Source organism: Myotis daubentonii, chromosome 13 (assembly GCF_963259705.1).
Source record: "Myotis daubentonii chromosome 13, mMyoDau2.1, whole genome shotgun sequence".
Taxonomy (NCBI): domain Eukaryota; kingdom Metazoa; phylum Chordata; class Mammalia; order Chiroptera; family Vespertilionidae; genus Myotis; species Myotis daubentonii.
The window spans coordinates 12,874,588-12,898,710 of record NC_081852.1 but is presented as its reverse complement, the minus strand read 5'-3'; positions in this window follow the sequence as shown (position 1 = coordinate 12,898,710).

The following is a 24,123-nucleotide window of genomic DNA, read 5'->3' as shown; positions in this document are numbered from 1 at the left end:
TGTTCTAGGTCTGTGAAATATGCTGCTGGCATTTTATTAGGGATTGCATTTTATTATAGATTGCCTTGGTTAGTTTGGACATTTTAATGATATTGATTCTACCAATCCATGAACATGGTATATCCTTTTACTTGTTTATATCTTCCTCTGCCTCTTTTTTCAATGTCCTGTAGTTTTTGGAGTACAGGTCTTTTACCTCCTTGGTTATGTTTATTCCTAAGTGTATTAATTTTTTTGTTGCAATGGTAAATGGAATTTTTTTTTCAGTTTCTCTGAGAGTTCACTATTGATGTATAAAAATGTTATGGATTTTTGGGTGTTAATTTTGTATCCTGCTACTTTTCTGAATTCATTTATTAAATCTAGTAGTTTTTTTTATAGAGTCTTCAGTTTTCTTTGTACAGTATCATGTCATCTGCGAAAACTGAGTTTTACTTCCTCCTTTCCAATTTGGATGCCTTTTATTTCTTCTTCTTGTCTGATCACGATGGCCAGGACTTCTAGTACTATGTTGAACAAGAGTGGTGAAAGAAGGAATCCCTGTCTTCTTCCTGTTCTAAGGGAAAATGGTTTTAGTTTTTTCCTATTGAGTATGATGATAGTTTTAGGTTTGTCACATATGGCTTTTCTTATGTTGAGGTATGATCCTTCTTTGCTGAGAATTTTTTATCAAAAAAGGGCGTTGGATTTTATTGAATGCTTTTTCTGCATCAATCTTTTTATGTGCTATATCACATTTATTGACTTGTGAATATTGTACTAGCCTTGCATCCTTGGAATAAATCCCACTTGGTCGGAGTATATGATCTTTTTAATGTATTGTTGGATCCAACTTGCTAAAATTTTGTTGAAGATTTTAGCATCTATCATCATCAGAGATATTGGCCTATAGTTCTCTTTCTTTGTTGTGTCTTTATCTGGTTTTGGAATTAGGGTAATGCTGACATTCTAGAAAGAGTTTAGAAGTGTTCCTTCCTCTTAAACTTTTTGGAATAGTTTGAGAAGGATAGGTGTTAGTTCTTCTTTGAATATTTGGTAAAACTCCCCTGTGAATACATCTGGACTAGGCTTTTGTTTTAAAGAAAAAGTTCTGAAGATTGTTTGCACTAAATATGAATATATTTAAAAATCACTGCACTGTACACTTAGAAATAATTAAGATAGTAAGTTTTACCACAATAGAAAGTAATTTTAAAAACACACCAAAAACAATCTAGAAAAAATATATTTAAAACGTATAAATAATAAATACTTATAATTAACTAGAGGTCTGGTGCATGAAAATGCATGCACTGGAAAGGGCGTCCCTCAGCCCAGCCTGCCCCCTTTCACAGTCTGGGAGCCCTCAGGGGCGGGAGGTGACCCGGTGATCAGGGGAAGGTGATGCCCCCATCACACCTCTGCTGCTGCCACTGCCAGCAGTGCAAGCCTTTGCCGGCCCTGGTTACCTGAGACTCGTGTGGCCCTGGGTGGCTGGGCAGCCACCATCTGAGACTTTCCTGTGCCTCGGGCTGGCCCTAGGCAGCTGGGCAGCCACCATCTGAGGCTTGCTTGCACCCTGGCGGCTGGGAGGCTGAGGGTGGATCAGGCCACACCATGCACCTGCCCGCCCCCCTGGTGGGGCTGAAAGGACTTGGGGACTCTGGCGGGGGGGGGGGGGGGTTCTGAGGGGACTGGACACTGCCATCTTGTGGCTATGGGCGCTGTCATCTTTGTGACAGCATGGTGGTAAATTTGCATTTCCTTCTTTATTAGATAGGATGTTAGAGTTATATGTAAAGAAGTTTATGCACATAATTATTTTAAATATTTAAAGGTTAAAACCAACAAAAATAGACAAATGTAAGCCATTAGATGAGCTACTTATTTTAAACTTATAGTAGAATAAAATTTCAGGGTAATGTCTAGTTCTGGCCATAAGAGAGTAACTATTTTCAGAATTGCCTTTCTTCCTTAAGCACTTAGAACAAAATATAAAAGATTGACAATATATAAAAGGCAACTCTTTGCAGATGCTGTACCTCAACCAATGCAGGTTGGTTGAACCAGATATACAACCAGATATTCACCATGAGTATCTTGAAAGCCTTTACCAAATAAGAGCATGATAATCTAATTCAAATAGAAAAATTGCAATTTACTGGATGGAAGAAACAGAGGTAGGAGCTGATATATGTCATCTGGAATTAGAGGACAGAGTAAAGAAGGAAAAAAATACAGAAAATTTCCCCAAAATCTACATGAATATTTACATCTGGTCCTTGACCAAGTTCATACATGAACATGGCAAGATTCCAGGGAGCTCAGCAAAGAACTGCTCCTGGTATGCTAGACATAAAAAAAATTTTTTTTTTTAAATTCAGAGGTTGTGTAATATAAGGAGACAAAGTTTGGAATTTGACCTCAAAATGAAGAGACTTGGTTAGCCCTCCAGACTTTCAGGCAAGACCCAAATAAGCCGACATCAACTGTAACAAATGTATCACTCTGGTGGGAAATGTTGATAATGAGAAAGGCTATGCATATTTGGGGGGCAGGTGGTATATGGGAAATGTCACAATTTTGCTGTGAACAGAGAAAGAAAGAAAGAAAGAAAGAAAGAAAGAAAGAAAGAAAGAAAGAAAGAAAGAAAGAAAGAAAGAAAGAAAGAAAGAAGGAAGGAAGGAAGGAAGGAAGGAAGGAAGGAAGGAAGGAAGGAAGGAAGGAAGGAAGGAAGGAAGGAAGAAAGAATGAGTTAGAGGATTCCAAGTACTCATTTCAAGATTTTTATTATGGTTGCAGTAATAAAAACTATGTAATATCTGGGAGAATAGACAAATGGATCAATGGAAGAGAATAAAGAGTCCAATGACTATAATTAATGGGAGAATAAAATTTTAAATATATTTACAGTAACACCAAAACACTGAATACTTATAAAAAATAATAATGGACATGCAATAACTAAGCACTAAAAACTACAGAACATAGCCAAGAGAAAATACTACCCAGTACAAACATGAAATATAAAATAAAAACAATGAAGATAACAAGGAATTACAACTGTCTCTATTTGCAGAGGGCATTATTTTTACACAGAAACTCTTTAGCCTCTAAAATCAACTTCTAAAATTGAACACAGACAATAGTTGCAGTTAAGGTTGGGTGAGGAATGTGGTGGGAGGACGAAGTGGAGGGAGTCATTGGGGGAAAAAGAGAGATACTTTCAACAATAAAGATACATTTTTTAAAAAATACAAGAATTACAGATACATATATTGTACAACAGTTCAAGTCATAAAACAGAAGCATAGTTTAGGTCAGTGGTTCTCAACCTTCCTAATGCCGCGACCCTTTAAAACAGTTCCTCATGTTGTGGTTGTGGTGACCCCCAAACATAAAATTATTTTTGTTGCTACTTCATAACTATAATTTTGCTACTGTTATGAATCATCATGTAAATATCTGATATGCAGGATGTATTTTCATTGTTACAAATTGAACATAATTAAAGCATAGTGATTAATCACAAAAACAACATGTAATTACATATGTGTTTTCCGATGGTCTTAGGCCACCCCTGTGAAAGGGTCATTCAACCCCCAAAGGGGTCACGACCCACAGGTTGAGAACCGCTGACTTAGATTGTGTGCACCCCAGGGGCATATGAAGATGACAAAGGAAAATGCTGACTAGGCATAAGATTTTTGTCTGTGATACCATATGTGCTTTTTATCTGTAAGCCAGAATCAAAGTACAAAGAACCTATGTTTCCTTTATTAAAGGGGAAGAATAATAGGATAATCAATTTACTTTAAAAAAGTGGTTTGTAAGGTCATAGGATACAAAGTTAATGTACATAAATCAATAGTATTTTATGCAGAAGTAGCTAACAATGAAAAAAATAAAACTTGAAAGTATGCACTAAAACATAATTACTTAGAAAAAAATTAACAATAGGCATATAATACCTAAACAGTGCAAATCACAAATTATAATATATATTTGTGGACAAATTAATAAGCTGATTCTAAAATATATAGGGAAATCTATAAAATTTAGAATACCCAAAGCAATTTTTAAAAGGAAAACATTGCAAACCTATACAACATAATTTCAAGGCTTGTACTGAAATAGCTAGTTATCTGTAAAACATAAACATCAATATCACTGAACACCATATAGAAAACTGCACTTGAAATGGATCAGTGGACCTAAATGTCAAAACTAAAATAATAAAATTATTTTAAAGATAGATAGAGAAAAATATTTGTAACCTAGTTTTAGGACATGAAAGTCATGAAATATAAAAAAATAATAATAATAAAATGACCTTACCAAATTGGCTTCTTCAAAAGAAGCCAAAATAAAACAAAGTAAATTCAACATAGAATATATACAAGCACAAGCCAGAATGGGAGAAATTAAAAACAGGGATGTATATCTATAGCTATACATATCTATATCTATATCCATATCTATATCTATATCCATATCTATATCTACCTATAACTATATCTATATCATCTATATCTATATCATTTATCTATATATCTATATTTATCAACTAGAGGCCTGTTGCATGAAACGGTTAGTGCAATAGGCCTTCCCTTCCCCTGGCTGCCGGCATCAGTTTTCCTCCGGCACCCGGGACCCAGGCCTTCGCTCCAGCTGGAGCTGCCTTCAGTCTCTGCTCTGCCACTTCACGCCTACGTATGCAAATTAACCACCATCTTTGTTGGCAGTTAATTTGCATATCACTCTGATTAGCCAATGGTGGGCGTAGTGAAGGTATGGTCAATTTGCATCTTGGTCTATTACTAGATAGGATATAGGTATACAGATATTCACATATATACATGTACTATACATACATATATATGCACTGTACATATATATGTACATATATAAAATTAAAAAATTTGAAATACAATCATACAGAAACATGATTTTTTAATGGATGATCATTTAAACAAACATTTCACAGGATAAGGTATATAAAAGGGAGCCAAATAACACATGTAAATATGCTCATTGTTATTAGTCTTTAGGGACATGAAAATTTAAACCACCATAAATTTGACTGCACAACTAGGAGAATGGTTAAAATTTAAAAAGACAATACCTTGGTAAAGATGCAGAACAACTAGAATTCATACAGAGGTGAGCAAAAGTAGGTTTTTATATGGCAAATAATATAGTAATTAATAAATAATAATACAAGAATAAACTCTGTTTCACATGCTCACAATATTGCTGGTAAACCTGTAGAATTGCACACCACTTTAAAAAATGGTTCAGCAATTTCTAAAAAGTTAAAGATATTCCTTACTTAATTATTCCTTCCTAAGTATTTACATACGCCAACCCAAAGATTTGTAAAGGTAAGTTCAAACAGCTTTGTTCATAAAAGTCAAAAATTGGAAACTACGCATATGTTCAACACCAGAGAAATATATGGACAAAATGTTGTGCAGCCATATGATGGACTACTACTTAGTAATAAAAGAAATGACTACTGATACATGAACCAATGCAACTGAACCTCTCACTTCTCATTCTTGGTGATAGAAGCCAGATACAAAAGAGCATATATGATATGATTCCATTTCTATGAAGTGCAAATCCATTTCTAGTGACAAAAGCAGATCAATGCTTGCCTGTGGATGAAGATAAAAGTTTGGGATCATTGCAAAGGGGGTCGAGAAATCTAGGGCATGATGAAAATGTTCTCTGTGGTGATGGCTTCATAGGTTCATATAATTATCACAGCCAACTAGATTCAACAATTTAAATTGAAAGTTTATTGTATCTTATTTTTTCATCAAAGGTGATAAGAAAAAAAAGAACTAGGGCCGTAAGCAATTTGTGGATTGGGACTGTGTCTGATTTGTTGTTGTTTTTAGTTTTTGTTTTGCTCAGCATTACAGTGCTTGTCATTTATGAGGTACCCATTACAATTTCTTGAATAAATGAACAAATGAGCACATAAATAGATTCCTTATGTACAGAAATAAAATCATTCTAATTTGTTTCATTAAATCGTATTATTTTAGGCACAGGCCTAAAATGGATAAATACGCTCTGCAGCTGTTAATTATATTGATACCATTTACACTAAACCTAAGGTGGAAAACATTGTATTCATCCTTAACAGGACCTGCCACCAAGCTCCCCAAGAACACAAAAGTTCCCAGACCTTCTAGGATTAAAAGTTAAGATTTTAGAACAATTGGTCAAGTTCAACATTGATAAATTTGAAACAAGTTAAATAAAAGAATAACTTCACTTGTCAATTGGTAAGTGGCAGGAAGGCGATGCATTCACAATAAAAAATAGAAAGTCACGACACATTTACTTTGTCTAATGACACAGTTTCCATATCCATGAGAGCAGCACACACAGCCTCTCCTCACCTGATTCTCAAGGAGAGTTGGTAACAGCTTGAGCCATCCTGGACAACAGAGGAGAGAGAGACCTGCCTACCAGAGCAAAGAATCATGACAATGTAGGGTTCTTGGAGCGAAACCAACACAAAAAGTCACTGGGCCCTTATACCTAAATACAGTTGAATTATAATCACAATCCCATACCTGCCACTTGAAATATAAGGAAAGCAGGCAACTCTTTTCTCTTTAATCTTCTGTAAAAATGAGAAAAGTCAGCAAAGAAGTATTTATTTATTTATTTATTTTGCATAAGTCTGATATATTTTCAAATCAGTATGAAGTGGAGCATGAACAGATTAAGCTTCATCTACAATTTACTATCGTCCTGGATATTTCAGTTCTGCAGTCCCCGTACCCCCCCCCCAGCCCCCCAAGTGAACAAGCCATTCCCTGGCATTGGATTGCTCTAAAAAGTTGTCAACGGAACAAAGATTACTGGTACACTAACTACTGAGAGAAGCAATGGCTATTTCTCCTCAGAGCAACCTAAATTGCTTGGTTGAACTGATTGCCATTGGCTCGCACATCTTCCCTAGCGTTGAGATGAAGGACTGCAAGAATGAGGGACAGAAGAGTCTCCTTGTTCCAAACCGGATCAAAGAAGCTGACATCAAGGCTCTTCCATTGACCAAACCTGAGTCGGGCTCCTCCAGTGGTCTTATCAGGAGGCCCATCCTTGAGCTCTGTCCTCTACCTGCTTCGTCCAGTTTTAGCAAGAATCCTGCTGCTTTAGTTTAGCTGAAAATCCCTCCACCCAGGCTATCTGATCAAAGTCCTCATCCACCTCTCTTAATATATTATCACCCTGGCCTGACTCCAGCATGAATCTTGTCAAGTCTGTTTAGCCAGAATCCCCCTTAACCCTGATATTTTTTCTTTAGTAATTTTCCACCCACTCCCCACCTCTCTGCTCCATCGCTATAAATCCCCACTTATCTTTGCTATTGGAGTTGAACACAACCTCTCAACCTTATTGCAAAACCCTCATTTGAGTAGCGCCTCTTGAATCAAGTCTTCCATACCAACTTTAACAAGTATGTGAACATTTTTTTCCTTTAAACCAGGCATAGCTGGCCTAATGATCTCCAAGTCAGGACTGGACTTTCCCCAGTGAACATCTACCTCGTTCATATCCAAGCAGCAGGCACTTTAGAGCACCAGTGGGGGAAAACATTAGAGAGGAGAAAATGACCTAAAGGCCTGTCCCCAAGGGTTAAATGAAGCATTCAGCACGAAAACAGCATTTTTCAGGAAATCAAAAGAGCTATAATGGCTTCTGACATCTGTCACCAATAGCTGTGTGATTTGAAGTGAGTCATTAAATATGTGCAAATATCCATCTAGTTATTTTAAAAATAAGATATTTACATGACTGGATTGCTAAAAAGAAAATTTGTATATCACTCTAATTTTGTAAACTATATATAAAAATGGATATTTGGCATGATTATGCTATTTTTTTATTCTATAGCCAAAAGAAAGACTTCTTTAATGCATTACTTGTGAGCAATTCACTTTCTGAGCGCTGGAGCACTGGAGGAGAATTTGTGTGGCTTATATTTGATCCCAAAATCACCCTATTCTCATTCCAACATAGGGTTTGCCCTTTTCCATTCCTTGTTCATTTAAATGTAATATAGATTTTTTAGAATCTTTTATTCTTATAACTTTGCTTGGTGAAAAATCCATGATTTACATTTTAGCACATATCACTGATGTTCTTAAGCTGCCATTTAAAATTATTACTCATTCAAGGTATGTAGATAACTCAGGAAGCTATCTATATAATAATAGCCCTGGTGGTCATCACATCCTCATGCACCATGCCCTCATGCACCATGCCCTCATGTACCATGCCCTCATGTACCATGCCCTCATGCACCATGCCCTCATGCACCATGCCCTCATGCACCATGCCCTCATGTTGTCACAAGATGGCCATTACAGGATGGCTGTCACAAGATGGCCGCATGCACAGCAGAGGCAGAGCCCAGCAGAAGAGGCAGGTCTTGGCAGGGGAGGGCAGTTGTGGGCAATCAGGCTGGCAGGGAAGGGCAGTTGTGGGCAATCAGGCTGGCAGGGGAGGGCAGTTGTGGGCGATCAGGCTGGCAGGGAAGGGCAGTTGTGGGCAATCAGGCTGGCAGGGGAGGGCAGTTGTGGGCGATCAGGCTGGCAGGGAAGGGCAGTTGTGGGCAATCAGGCTGGCAGGGGAGGGCAGTTGTGGGCGATCAGGCTGGCAAGGAAGGGCAGTTGGGGGTGATCAGGTCGGCAGGGGAGCAGTTAGGTGTCAATCAGGCTGGCAGGGGAGTGGTTAGGGGGCGATCAGGCTGGCAGGCAGAAGTGGTTAGGGCCAATCAGGCAGGCAGGCAGGCAGGCAGGCAAGCAGTTAGGAGCCAGTGGTCCCAGATTGTTAGGAGCCTGCGGGATGGGGCCTAAATCGGCAGTCGGACATCCCCCGAGGGGTCCCAGATTGGAGAGGGTGCAGGCCAGGCTGAGGGACATCCCCCCCATGTATGAATTTCGTGCACCAGACCTCTAGTCCTCTATATTAATAAAGAGCTAATATGGTAATGGTCGATATGCTGTAATGGGTAATGACCAGGTCATTAGCATATTAGCTGGGGCATTGCTCTGGAGATGGGGCAGAAGCAGGGAGGCACCCGGAGGAGGTGGGACCATCCTGTGCCGAGGAAGGCAGGGGTGAGAGCCCATAGCGCCCCCCTCACCAATCCTTTGTCACCCACTGCTCACACTCTGAGTGCCCCATGGCTCACCTGCCAGGGGAAGGAGCACAGAGCAGCAGGCGGGAGGCTTCCATGCTCTCCTCTGATGCCATGACAGGACGGAGCTACTGCATTGCTCTGAAGACAGGACAGAAGCAGGGAGGCACCCAGAGAAGGTGGGACCAGCCTGAGGCAACTCTAGGGACTGAGGGCGGGGCTTGAAGCAGCCAGAAAAGGCCAGAGGGTTTGGGGGCTGGACCAGGTGCGCTGGAGCTCTGCGTGGATAGGTTCAGGTGTCAAGGCAGGGCTGCAGTTGGGTGGGCGGCACCGTGCAATGTCATGCGCTAGGCTCCTAGTCCTATCTAATAATAGACAAACATGGTAATTGACTGTACCTTTGCTACGCCTCCCATTGGCTAATCGGTACGATATGCAAATTAACTGCCAACAAAGATGGCAGCTAATTTGCATACTGCAGGCAGGGTGGGACAGCGCGAGCCACCAGTGTGCCCCCATCCAGGGCAGGCCCGGCCCTGCCTTGCCGCCTGGGACCCGATCGACGGGTCCCGGGTGGCAAGGCAGGCGGGACCCAGAAGCCCCGGGAGCCAAGACAGATTATGAGGGTGAATCAAAAACAAAACCCACTTTAAATATAAAGACACATATAGATGAAAAGTAAATGAATTAAGCTGCAGCCTGTTTTTCTCAGTGGTTAGAGCATTATCCCGTGGACTGAAGGGTCCCAGGTTTGATTCCAGTCAAGGGCATGTACCTCAGTTGCTGGCTTGATCCCCAGTCCCTATCAAAGCATGTGCAGGAGGCAACCAATCAATGTGTCTCTCCCTTTCCCTTCACTCTCTCTAAAATTCAATGGAAAAATATCCTTGGGTGAAGATTAACAAAAACAAAGTAAATGGATTAAGTAACATTAAAGAGATTATAAGAAAAATATATTCCAAATTTTGTTAGTTGTATAATGGTTATGTTTAAATTATTAACACCTAAGAAATTGGGTGAAGGGTACATATAATATGCTGTAGTATTTTATAGTTTTTTTTACATGTATGAGATTATTTCAAATTAAAATATTAAAAAGTTAAAAATAAAATATTAATTGAAATGTATCTGCATTACATAAAAAATCTCCTAATTGCCTCTAGCTAAAATTTACAAGGGTTCAATTAAAAATATCTTAATCCTAAATGATATAATAGAAAATATATAATAGTGCAGTTATAAGCACGTATCTGAAAATAAAAATTTAAAGAAGTGAATTTAAAGAAGGGATTAGCCAAAGAAAATATATGCACAACCCATGGACACAGACAACAGTATGGTGATGGCCAGAGAGAAGTGGGGGGCAAGAGCTGGGTAGAGGGGGCAAAAGGGGGGAAATAGGGACATCCTATATAATAATAATAAAAGGCTAATATGCACATTGACTGAATGGCAGAATGACCGGTTGCTATGATGCGCACTGGCCACAAGGTGGCAGATGCTCAATGCAGGAGCTGCCTCCTGGTGGTCAGTGCACTTCTATATGGGAAATGCCACTCAGCCAGAAGCTGGCTCATGGCTGGCCAGCACAGTGGTGGTGGCAGGAGCCTCTCACACCTCCATGGCAGCACTAAGAATGTCCAACTAACAGTTTAGACCCGATCCCTTGGGGGCCTAAGCCTTTAGTCGGACATCCCCTGAGGGCTCCCTGGCTGCCAGAAGAATGACTGCAAGCTTAGGCCTGATCCCACGGGGAGTGGGCCTAAGTTGACAGGTGGACATCCCCCAAGGGGTCCTGGACTGTGAATGGGCGCAGGCTGGGCAGAGGTTCCCCCCGCCGAGTGCACAAATTTTTGTGCACCGGGCCTCTAGTATATAATAAAAGGCTATTATGCAAATCAACTGAATGGCAGAATGACCAGCTGCTATGATGTGCACTGACCACCAGGGGGAAGAAGCTTAATGCAGGAGCTGCTCCCTGGTGGTCAGTGTGCTCCCACTGGGGGAGTGCCACTCAGCCAGAAGTCCTGAACCAAGCTCATGGCTGACGAGTGCAGCGGCGGTGGTGGGAGCCTCTCCCGCCTCCATGGCAGCACTAAGGATGTCCAACTGAAGGATGTCTGACTAACATCCTTATGGGAGCAGGCCTAAGCCGTCAGTCGGAAATCCCCTGAAGGCTCCCAGACTGTGCGAGGGAGCAGGCCAGGCTGAGGGACACCCCCCCCCCCCCGAGAGTGCATGAATTTCGTGCACCAGGCCTCTAGTGTATAAATAATCAACTTAGTTGCATGGTTTTACTTCCTCAATAAAGAACCTGGGAAGCAGCTGATCATATGCCCAACATCCTTCCTCAGCAACAAATGTGGGACCAAAAGACTTCATCTGTAGATGCCACAAAAGACATAAAAAATCATCTTGTACAGCCTATGGTTTTGACATTGAAGAACTTGAAGGCTCGCAAACAACTTTCCACAGATCTCTTACTAGTTTAAGTCATTGGAATGATTTAGCAAGGTAAAGTATCTATGATGTGGCTCCTAAGACCCCAGGACCACTTCACAATTAAAGAATCCTCCTACCTTACACAATCTAATCCCACTTTTTATAAATAAGTAAATAAATAAGCAAACTAGGAAGGAGTTTGAGGAATAATATTGGATATTGTGAAAACCTTCCAGCTGCTTTCAGCAAAGAATTCAGGACAAAACTGGGGACATCAATGAACAAAAATACATAGGGAAGGGACTCTAAGCATTATTTGAATGCCTAGATAGAAACACAGTTTGATTAACATCTTTAAAATTTACTGTATATTATACCAAATTCCTGAATATCATCTCCTTCTAAATGTATCCAACTTAGGCTCTGTCTAGAAAAACCCAAGCATACTCTAAGATATGTTCTAGTGATAGTTGACTTGGTAGATTTTTAAATTCCCAATGATTGAATCAGTGAGCTGAACATTCTTATTTATTTTGTTTGTAAGATAATAGAGATGAAGATAATATGCATCTCCCATGTGAAATCCTTTCCTTGAATATCTGTAATTTCCCAAAATTTCCTCTTCCTTTTTTCCCCTCCTGGTTTCCTCACAAAAGAAGAGAAAGGAAGGAAGGAAGGAAGGAAGGAAGGAAGGAAGGAAGGAAGGAAGGAAGGAAGGAAGGAAGGAAGGAAGGAAGGAAGGAAGGAATAGAGAGAGAAAGAAGGAGGGGAGGAAAGGGAAATCCCAATTATTAGTGTAAAACTATATTTTTAAAGAGAAAGGATGGATTAGTTAACCAGTGCACTGGACAATGAAGCTAAAAGCTAGGGAAAAAGGTTTTACATTACTATGAAATGCATTGAGATAAAGCTAGCATTTATTAAAGTTACCCAGATTGCCTCATTTAATTCTCATTATACATACCAGGTAATAGTTTCAGTTGTTATTTCAACAACAAAGATGAAGAAGTTGGAGTTCTAAATAACAGATTAAGTTGCATCTCAGACAATCAATTCTACAACAGACATTTTTTATTTTTAATTATTGGTTGTAGAGAGGAAGGGAGAGGGAGATAGAAACATTAATGATGAGAGAGAATCATTGCTCAGCTGCCTCCTGCACACCCCACACTGGGGATTGGCCTGCAACCCAGGCATGTTCCCTGACTGGGAATCAAATCGACCTCTTGATTCATAGGTTGATGCTCAACCACTGAGCCACACCGGCAGGGCCCACGGAAGGCTCTCTTATCACTACTCTTTGATGATGTCTCTAAGAATAGTTCATTAAGGCCCTGACTGGTTTGGCTCAGTGGATAGAGAGTCAGCCTACGGACTGAAGGGTCCCAGGTTCGATTCCGGTCAAGGGCATGTACCTTGGTTGTGGGCACATCCCCAGTAGGGGGTGTGCAGGGGGCAGCTGATCAATGTTTCTCTCTCAGATGTTTCTCTCTCATTAATGTTTCTAACTCTCTGTCCCTCTCCCTTCCTCTCTGTAAAAATATCAATAAATAATATTTAAAAAAAGAAAAAAAAAAGAATAGTTCATTAAGGAGTTATTCTGTGTATATCATCAGTGAGTTCAGATAGGAGCAAAAAACAGGGAACTAGCACATTTGTAGTAATACGAGTTGCCACCAGAAGGAAAAGCAACACATTTAGAATTGGGATTAGCAAAAGAATATATGTACTACATACTTTTAGTTGAAGTAGTCCATAATTTACTTTAAAGAGAAAAATGGCTAAGAAAACTTTAGAAACCACATAAAGACCTACAAGGAATATATCAAGAGAAATTCCAGTAGTTCACATCAGATGGAATTCACCCTCAGCTAGCTATAGGCAGAAAAGGTCTGTGGCCTTTCTGCAAATAAGCAGAAAAGTACTTACATGTGAATTCTGTTTAAAGTGAAAAGAAAATACATGGATTTATAGGAAGCTTTGTAACTTTTATTCACGTCCAATTAGGCAGGGAAAGAAACCTCCACATTTCCTGTGTAGACCAAGTTATTGAGGATTTTCCTTGCTTGTTAAATTGTGTAAAAGCTAAAAAAAACTCTCAAAGAGAAACTGGAATTGTTTTCATTCCCTAAGAATAGTGATGCCATTTCTACAGGTAGCACTAGAGAAAGAAGGAAGAAAGTTGTTTTTCTAAACTTATTAAGTAGGCCAAGTTGCCCTTGGGTTAAATAAGAGAATAGCACTCAATGCCTCGACTGGGATTAAGTGGTGATACTTCTTGACCTACAAAAGCAGAGTAGTGCACCAAATACAGCCAGGATTGGAAATCACTGAGACAGTTTCCATGCTGTTTTAGCAATCTGTAAAAGAGGCAAATTACTGAGCACCTCTGAGCCTTGATTTCATTTCCATAGAATGGGAGAGACCAACACCCCTTCCCCTGACACACATCCAAAGCTCAGAGAACCCTCTGAGTGTGTCACCTGGCTGCTAACATGAAATGGCATGGTTACTGTTCACCTGCCATAGCTCCTTTTTAATATTTACACACTTCTCATTTTGATGTTCTAACCCTGAAATATTTCTTACACTTACTGTATATAGTTAGCGTGATAATTATTTTCTTATTTCTGAAGAGCTATTATTAAATTGCTGGTATATCTTACAATAAATAAGATCTCAGGATTGAGAAAACAGAATTCAAAGTTGCTAAGATGACCAGATACATTATAATTAGTGCATGTTAGTGAGGAAAGTCAATTTATGCAAAAGTGTTATTTGTTGATGCCCAGAATATTTTTCTTACCACTTACAGTGAAAAACATATTTAACTTACCAGTATTTTTTCATTAAATAACAAGTATCGGTCCCATAACTAATATAATTAACTTGTAGTATCTCCATTTTACAAATGAGTCAAAAGATTTAGAAAGGTTCATTATGTCCTTCTACTAGTGACCCGGTGCACAAAATTCGTGCACATTAAAAAGGAATTAATTAGAGTAAATATTTTAATATTGCTATTTGTCCTTTCTCTATAATAGAAGTGTCAGAGATGAAAGAAAATTAGTAAAATGTATATGAAAATCTTCTTCCTGTTAGAGTCTGGGGCGCGCCATGGGAACCAGAGTCAAGTCCCCGACCATTCACATGTGCCTTGAAATTGTGTGAGACCCAGACCCAGCCAGCCCCACCCCCATTGGGCTAGATTCAGACCTGGCCTGCCCCACCCCTGTTAAGCTCTCGTTATGAGAGCTCGGCCTCTGCTGTGGGCGCAGCCATCTTGTGTTACAGAATCCCTGCCTCTGCTTTGGGCACAGCCATCTTGTTACAGTGTGACAGTCAATTTGCATATTACCTCTTTATTAGATAGGATTTCTTAGAGGTACCCACTGCCATCATTCTTGCATAGATAAGGGCTTAGAAGTCATAAGATACATTGAGAAGCTTGTTGAAATAATTTAAGTAAAAGATAAAGGGGTCCTATAACATATGGCAGTAGCGGAAGTGCAGAAGAAGGGAGAGAACAGGAATATGTACAAGGCAGAGCCCACAGAACTCACAGGCAGAATGGATGTGTGCCTTAGGGAACTGCTCTTCCACACAGTATGGTCTACAGGTCTCTATGATAAGGAGTAAAAAGAAAAAAATATATAGTAAATTTATGGGTCTGAATACATATATACATATATACATATATACATATATACATATATACATACTAGGGGCCCGGTGCATGAAATTCGTGCACTGGGTGTGTGTGTGGGGAGGGGAGTGTCCCTCAGCCCAGCCTGCCCCCTCTCACATACTGGGAGCCCTCAGGCGTTGACCCCCATCACCCTCCAATTGCAGGATCGGCCCCTTGCCCAGGCCTGATGCCTCGGCCAGAGGCGTAGACCCCCATCACCCTCCGATCGCCTGATCGGCCCCTTGCCCAGGCTTGACGCCTCTGCCAGAGGTGTCAGGCTTGGACAGGGGACCCCCATCTCCCCCCGATCACTGGCTCTGGCCCCCGCCCAGGCCTGAGGCCTCTAGCCCAGGAATCATGCCTGGGCAGGGGACCCCCATCTCCCTCTGATCGCTTGCTCCACCCCCCGCCCAAGCCTGATGCCTCTGACCCAGGCTTCAGGCCTGGGCAAGGGGACCATCATATCCCCCCAACCCCCGGCTCTGCCCCCCACCCAGGCCTGATGCCTCGGCCAGAGGCGTAGACCCCCATCACCCTCCGATCGCCTGATCGGCCCCTTGCCCAGGCCTGACGCCTCTGACAGAGGTGTCAGGCTTGGACAGGGGACCCCCATCTCCCCCCGATCACTGGCTCTGACCCCCGCCCAGGCCTGAGGCCTCAGGCCCAGGAATCATGCCTGGGCAGGGGACCCCATCTCCCTCTGATCGCTTGCTCCACCCCCCGCCCAAGCCTGACCTCTCTGACCCCGGCTTCAGGCCTGGGAAAGGGGACCATCATATCCCCCCAATCCCCGGCTCCGCCCCCCACCCAGGCCTGATGCCTCGGCCAGAGGAGTTGACCCTCATCACCCTCCAATCACCAATCACCAGATCGGCCCCTTGACCAGGCCTGAGGCCTCCGGCAGAGGTGTCAGACCTGGGCAGGGGACCCCCAGCTCCCCGCGGTTGCAGGCTCCGCCCCTGCCCAGGCCTAACGCCTCTGGCTGAGGCATCCGGCCCGGGCAGCGGGGACCCACAGCTGCAGCGGCCCTGCGATCGTGGGCTCCGCTTTAGGCCCAGGCAAGGGACCCCTAGCTCCCGGGACTGCCAGCTTCGACCTTGCCCAGCTCCCATCGCTGGCTCCACCCCTACTTCCTGCTATCACTGGCCAGGGCGGCAAAGGCGCCTGATTCTCTGATCATGGCTGGGGGGCAGGGCAAAGGCGGCCCCAGGGCCGCCTTTGCCCTGCCCCCCAGCTCTTAGATCCCCCCTGGGTTTCAGATCACTGTCAGTGGCAGGGGGCTTCTTCCTGCTTTCCCTTTCGCCTCCCTGCATTGTGCCTACATATGCAAATTAACCGCCATCTTGTTGGCAGTTAACTGCCAATCTTAGTTGGCAGTTAACTGCCAATCATAGTTGGCAGTTAACTGCCAATCATAGTTGGCAGTTAACTGCCAATCATAGTTGGCAGTTAATTTGCATAGAGCCCTGATTAGCCAATGAAAAGGGTATCGTCGTACGCCAATTACCATTTTTTTCTTTTATTAGATAGGATATACATATATACATATATACATATATACATATACATGCATCAATTTACTATTTTCATTTTCCTTATTATGAGGCATACAATTATTTATATATAAAGTAATAGGAAAACCTCAAACAGAAATAAGCACCAGAGGAGCTGACTTAGAAATCAAAGCCAGTTTTCCCAACGTAACATACAGATAAGCTCAGATCAATAGGCAAAAGAGAATAGATTACTGACAATGTAATTAATTAAGGACGTGGAAGAGCAGAGCCAGTCAAGGCAGTCCTTTTATATCCCAACTCCTACCTAGGGATACAGAGAAGTTGGTCGTGTATCTTTTCCCTTTGAACAGTGGTTCCCAAACTCTATTGTGCATCATAATTGCCTGGAGGATTTGTTCAAATGCAGATTTCTAAATCCAACCCCCAGATTTCCTGAGTAAGTGGGTTTGGAGCAATCCACGGATTTTCATCTCCAGCAAGCTCCCAGGGGACATTAATGGAGGCCCTTGGACTACACTTTAAGACCAATGCCCCACACTGCAGCTAAGAGAGCAGTTCTCCAGAGTGTAATCTGCTTCTTGTACAGGGTGGGGCAGAATTAGGTTTATAGTTGTAAGTAGTTGTATTATTATTTGTTAACTAGAGGCCTGGTACACAGATTTGTGCACTGGTGGGGTCCCTCAGCCTGGCCTGTGCCCTCTCGTAAGCTGGGACCTCTCGGGGATGTGGTAGTAACCAAAGTGGCAGGCGGCTAGAGAGGAGCCTGAGCCCGGGCTGGGTGCCACTCCTGCACATCCTGGCACCGCTGTGCCTGCCGCCGCCTCTGCTCAGTAGCGCTGCCACAGAGGTGGGAGATCCTTGCACTGCCGCAGCTGCACTCGCCAGCCATGAGCCCGGTGTCTGGTGCCCGTTGGTCAGCTGAGCAGCGCTCCCACAGTGGGAGCACACTGACCACCAGGGGGCAACTCCTGCATTGAGCATCTGCCCTCTGGTGGTCAGTGAGCATCATAGCAACCAGTCAACTGGTTGTTCGGTCAATCAGTCGCTTAGGCTTTTATATATATAGACTAGGGGCCCGGTGCACGAAATTCGTGCACTGGGTGTGTGTGGGGGGGGGGGAGTGTCCCTCAGCCCAGCCTGCCCCCTCTCACATACTGGGAGTCCTCAGGCGTTGACCCCCATCACCCTCCAATCGCAGGATTGGCCCCTTGTCCAGGCCTGACACCTCTGACAGAGGCGTAGACCTCCATCACCCTCTGATCACCTGATCGGCCCCTTGCCCAGGCCTGACGCCTCTGCCAGAGGTGACAGGCTTGGACAGGGGACCCCCATCTCCCCCCGATCACTGGCTCTGGCCCCCGCCCAGGCCTGAGGCCTCTGGCCCAGGAATCATGCCTGGGCAGGGGACCCCCATCTCCCTCTGATCGCTTGCTCCACCCCCCGCCCAAGCCTGACACCTCTGACCCAGGCTTCAGGCCTGGGAAAGGGGACCATCATATCCCCCCAATCCCCGGCTCCGCCCCCCACCCAGGCCTGATGCCTCAGCCAGAGGAGTTGACCCTCATCACCCTCCGATCACCAATCACCGGATCAGCCCCTTGACCAGGCCTGAGGCCTCCGGCAGAGGTGTCAGACCTGGGCAGGGGACCCCCAGCTCCCCGCGGTTGCAGGCTCCGCCCCTGCCCAGGCCTAACGCCTCTGGCCTAGGCGTCCGGCTCGGGCAGCGGGGACCCGCAGCTGCAGCGGCCCCGCGATCGTGGGCTCCGCTTTAGGCCCAGGCAAGGGACCCCTAGCTCCTGGGACTACCAGCTTCGACCGTGCCCAGCTCCCATCGCTGGCTCCACCCCTACTTCCTGCTATCACTGCCCAGGGCGGCAAAGGCGCCTGATTCTCCGATCATGGCTGGGGGGCAGGGCCTTTGCCCTGCCCCCCAGCTCTTAGCTCCCCCCTGGGTTTCCGATCACTGTCAGTGGCAGGGGGCTTCTTCCTGCTTTCCCTTTCGCCTCCCTGCATTGTGCCTACATATGCAAATTAACCGCCATCTTGTTGGCAGTTAACTGCCAATCTTAGTTGGCAGTTAACTGACAATCATAGTTGGCAGTTAATTTGCATATAGCCCTGATTAGCCAATGAAAAGGGTATCGTCGTACGCCAATTACCATTTTTCTCTTTTATTAGTGTAGATTAGAAGCCTTGTGCATGAAATTCATGCATGGGGGGGCGGGTGGTCCCTCAGCCTGGCCTGCACCCTCTCCAATCTGGGACTCCTCGGGGGATGTCTGACTGCCAGTTTAGGCCCAATCCCTCCAGGACTGCTGGCTCCTAACTGCTCACCTGCCTGCCTGCTTGATCACCCCTAACCATTCTGCCTGCCTGCCTGATCACCCCTAACTGCTCTCCCCTGCCAGCCCCTAACTGCCTCTCCCTCAGTCCCTGCCACCACGGCTTTGTCCAGAAGGACATCTGGAAGGATGTCCGGAAGATGTTGTTTTAATTAGCATATTACCCTTTTATTAGTATAGATTATTGTATTATGTATTTGTATCACAACTGTAAACCTTTTTGTCCACCCCTGTATTGGTGTTGAGATCAGATATAGAAGAGAAGCAGATTCCAGGAGGTAACAGCAGAACTCTATGCACAAAAAATACCCCCATAAAATGCAAAAGGCATTGGGAGCAAGAAGACAGCCAACCCATGACTGAAATAGACAGACCTCTCTACTGAAGGGTTACAGAGTTTCTTCTCTCACAGGAAGCTCCTTGCTGCCCGCGACTAATGACAGCTGCCTTTGGGCACATACAGCCACTCACCTGCGGGAACCTGCACTCAGCAGCTACATCCTGGGAGGTACCCAGAGCAGAAACAGCTAGTCTCAGCTACTGTTTGAGGCCAAATACCTGAAATGATTAACTTAGTCATCCATCGAAAAATATAAACAGACCATTGAAAATCTCTGGGAACGTAAAAAACGAAAACAAACTTACTCTGTGGGAACTGGAGAAAAAACAAATTTGATATTAGAGAAGCACTAAGGTGAATAAGCAAAACGTTTCAGCCCAGTGGGAAGAGAAGGAATGCAGACGTGAGGGAGACAGTCAAATAAATATATTGATTAGTGTCTGTGGAGATTTCTAGCATAATGTAGCCTCTGTGTGATAACAAGAGAAGGCTACCCAGAAGGAGAAATCACAGAATGGAAAATATTTTTGAGATACCACAGATATAGCTGTTGAGCTTCTGGTCCCACATGGAAGGAGCTTGGAAGTTGCCCACCATCTGTCTTAACAACAGGTAAAACTCGGGACAGACTGAGAAATCAGTAACTCTCCTTGGATACATAAAGCGGGGAGCGTGCGTGGGAAATCACTGGCTCCAAGAATGCAGAGACCGGCGGACACAGGGAGTCACGCTCACCAGACCCGAGACTAAAGAGCTGAAACCACCACAGGAACCAGTGGGAAGAACTGCTCAGTAATTGGCGAACTGCGGGAGGCTCGGTGTGCACAGCTCGGCCAGCTAAAACTCCAGGGAGACCCAGTCGTGGAGGTGGTGGGGGGAGAGGGTCCCACAATATTGTGGTATTTACTTCCAAGAGCAAAACAGACTCCCAGAGTAAATATCAGAGGGAAATCTCCCAGGCTTCTGACAGGGGGAGGGAAACACGAATCACTTTGAAATACACCAGCTCGTTCTGTTCTTCTAACAAGGCTCAACCTCAGGGTAAACTAGTTAGCTAGGGCCTAACCAGCTGGTGTTTATTAGAGCCTAGCTGATCTGGGGAAGAAAATTACCAAATCCAACCCACGCTAGTCACCCTGTCCCCCATTCGGGGGAGAAAAAAACCCTAAAACACACTTGTTAAGTTCATGGTCCCGTGGCACAGGCTGACCAAGACCCAATCATGAAACTACAGCATACTTCCCTTCCCCCAACACCTCCTATTGCTAAAGCCCTATTTACAAGAGTTCCTTTATGTGGTACATCATGTCTGGCTACCAAGAGAAAACAACTACAAGGTATACCAAAGGCAGAAAATACATTTCTTTTCAGCTTTATGCTCTATTGAGGTATAATCAACAAAAACACAATTTGAAGAGACAGACCAAGCTTCAGAGAAAGACATGGCAGGGATGGTGGAATTATCTGACCAGGAATATAAAACAACCATGATCAATATGCCAGGGGCTCTAATAGATAAAGCAGGCAGGGGTCGGAAACAAATGGGCAATGTAAGCAGAGAGATGGAAATCCTAAGAAAGAACAAAAGAGAAATGCTAGAGGTAAACCACACAGTAACACAGATGCAGAATGGCTTTAATGGGCTTATTAGTTGACTGGAAGAATCTCTGAGCTACAGGATCTATCGATATCTGTGGGGTTTTTGTTTTTGTATTGGTTTTTATCAAAAACCAAAAAGCAAAGGAAACAAAAGCTGGAATTAAACCAGAGAACAGAATATCCAAAGACTTTGTGGACCAACTACAAAAGGTGTGACATATATGTAATGAGGATAGCAGCAACAGAGAAAGAAGCAGACGCAACATTTGAAATAATAATGGCTGAGAATCTCCCCAAATTAATGTCACACACTAAACCACAGATCTGGGAAGTTAGGAGAACACTGATAAATGCAAAAAATAAATACAAAAATAATTAAACAACAAAATAACCCCTACAACTAGGCCAGTGGTTGGCAAACTCATTAGTCAACAGAGCCAAATATCAACAGTACAATGCTGGGGTCCAACCCCAGCAGGTCCAGGGGTCCCCAAAGGTGTGGACGGAGTCGGCGAAGGAGGAATGACACGGAGACAGCATTCAGTTGATCAGCAGCCTAGCCAGGATCTCTAGCCAGGATCTCCAGCCAAGTTCTGGTCTGGACCTCCAGAGAGGTTCTGCTTAGGATCTCCAGCCAGGTTCTGTAGCCATGTTCCCTCGCCAGGTTCTCCAGCCAGGTTCTGTCCAGGTTCTCCAGCCAGGTTCAGTCACCAGGTTCTAGTCAGGTTCTCTTGCCAATTTCTGTAGTCAGGTTCAGTCTAGGATCTTTTGCCATGTTCTCTTGCTAGGTTCTGTCTCTAGGTTCTGAGGCCAGTTTCTGTCCAGGATCTTTTGCCATGTTCTCTCCAGCGAAGTTCTTCTGTCTCTAGAGAACGTTCTCTGTAGGTTCTGTGCCTAGGTTCTGTCTCTCTTGGTTCTGTCTTCTGAGTTCTGTCTTTTTACATCTGTATTTATACCAGTCGATTCCAATCCTATCAATCTCTATTCCAAAGGTTAGGGTGTTTCTTATCTCCATTCCAGGGAGTAAAGATTATGTAGCTTAAGCATGATTGTTCATAGTTAAAGTGATTAATTACCCGCCTGGCACTTAGTTAAGAGGTTTTATTCCCTCCCTAACTTCAGGGGAAAATCCCTACCTGGGGAAACAACCTTTCTCAGAGACCTTGGTTAAAACACATAGTGCCAAGAAGGTGAGCAAACATATTAAGAACAGTATGCCATATATGCCAGGTCCCTTGGAACAGCAAGCATGGACCGGCTCCCGGCAGTACAATGATTGAAATTTCTTTTGAGAGCCAAATGTTTTAAACTTAAACTATATAGGTAGGTACATTGTTATTAACTTAATTAGGGTACTCCTAAGGCTTAGGAAGAGCCACACTCAAGGGGCCAAAGAGCTGCATGTGGCTCGCGAGCCGAAGTTTGCCGACCACTGATCTAGGCAAATCATTTTTAAACATCATTGCACATTGTTACTGCCATAAACTGATGATCTCAAAGATAAAGTCAAAATCCTGAACAAACCCAGAGGCAGTGGGGAGTAGGGGCATGCCTTGCCCAGAGAAGGACAAAGATAAGAATTACATCCACCTTCCCCTCAGAAACCACACAAGCAGGAACAGGGCAGAGTGGGTGCTGGGACTCAGAAAGACTTGGGAGGGACATCATCACCAAGATGGCAACCTGGGTCGTTTGTGACTTCACTCCCCCTCACAAGAACAGCTACAGCTGCTCAAGCACAAGACTCCAGAGAGAATGCTAGACATGGAGGTGAGATGGAAGCTGCCCCCGCACCTCAGAGACCACGATAGAAGGCGTTAGAAGGGAAGGAGGAGAGGCTACACGGTGCCCTCATCCCTCCTCCTCCGGACAGGGCAGCCCCAGGTAGAGAGGTCTCCCCTGAGCCTCAGTTCCTCCAGTGGGAAAAGAGAACCCAGGGGAGACAGTCACCCCCCCACACACACACACACACCCAGCATGTGGGTTGCCTTGTGGGAGCCCCTTCTCTCATCTCACCCAGTGGGAATTCCAGGGGAATGGAGCTCAGCGACTGGGAGCCTGGCATGGAGAAGGGGCAGCGCGCAGGGATCTTGGCAGTCCTGGAGGCGTGAGGGGCCGCCCCAGCAAGTGGCTTTGCTCATCACAGAAGCAAATCGGGGTGCACTGTGACCAGGGAGCTCAGCAGCATGCACATGAACCACCAGGAAATTTGCTTGAAAATAAATCTGGCCATTTTATTTTTTATCTCTTCTAGGAAAGCAAGCCACCGGTGGTAAAACACTCTCTCAGTCCTTTCACATACTTCCTTTGTATACAATTTCGATTCCGGACCATTGTGCCCAGTGCAGACACCTGTTGGCTTGTTGCTGCGCTACTGGAGCAAAAACACGGCCCAGCATCTCCCCCACTGCCTGTGTTCTCTGTGCCTAATCTGAGAGCCAAAGGCAGCGAACTTTACCGGTCTTTGCACATTGCTCCTGCCATAAACTCATGGTCTCAAGTGGACATGCAAACCGGCTGGCGATCTTAGTCTGGGTCTTTCTTTGACCTGCTCTCTCACTCTCTGCAGTAACTATCTTATGCCTTGTCCATGCTCATCAATTATCCCAAATAGTCTCTACAGATGTCTGGACTGCTACTTAAAAAAATCAAATTAGAATTCTCCACCTTCCCTCTGAGAAACAGACTACCATGTCTGCCTCCCTTTTCTCCCTTTACAGAAGAAAAACTACCCTCCTTGTATCTGAGCCTGATTCCTCTACCCATGCTTACAATCCCCATGCTCGTGAACGTGAAGACGCTTGCCTTTCTATTTGGTATATTCAACATCTATCTTTCAATTTAATGTCCCATTAAATATACTACATCAAATTATGAGCCAACAGACTTTTCCAGATATAGCCATCTCTCTCTTCTCTCAGATGAACCCATTTCAAAATGTTTATATTCTTCACTTATCTTCATTTACCCATACTTCACTGAATTTTCAGACAAGCCACCTATCTGTCCCTATTATGAAACTAAAGCAGTTCTTTCTATGGTAACAA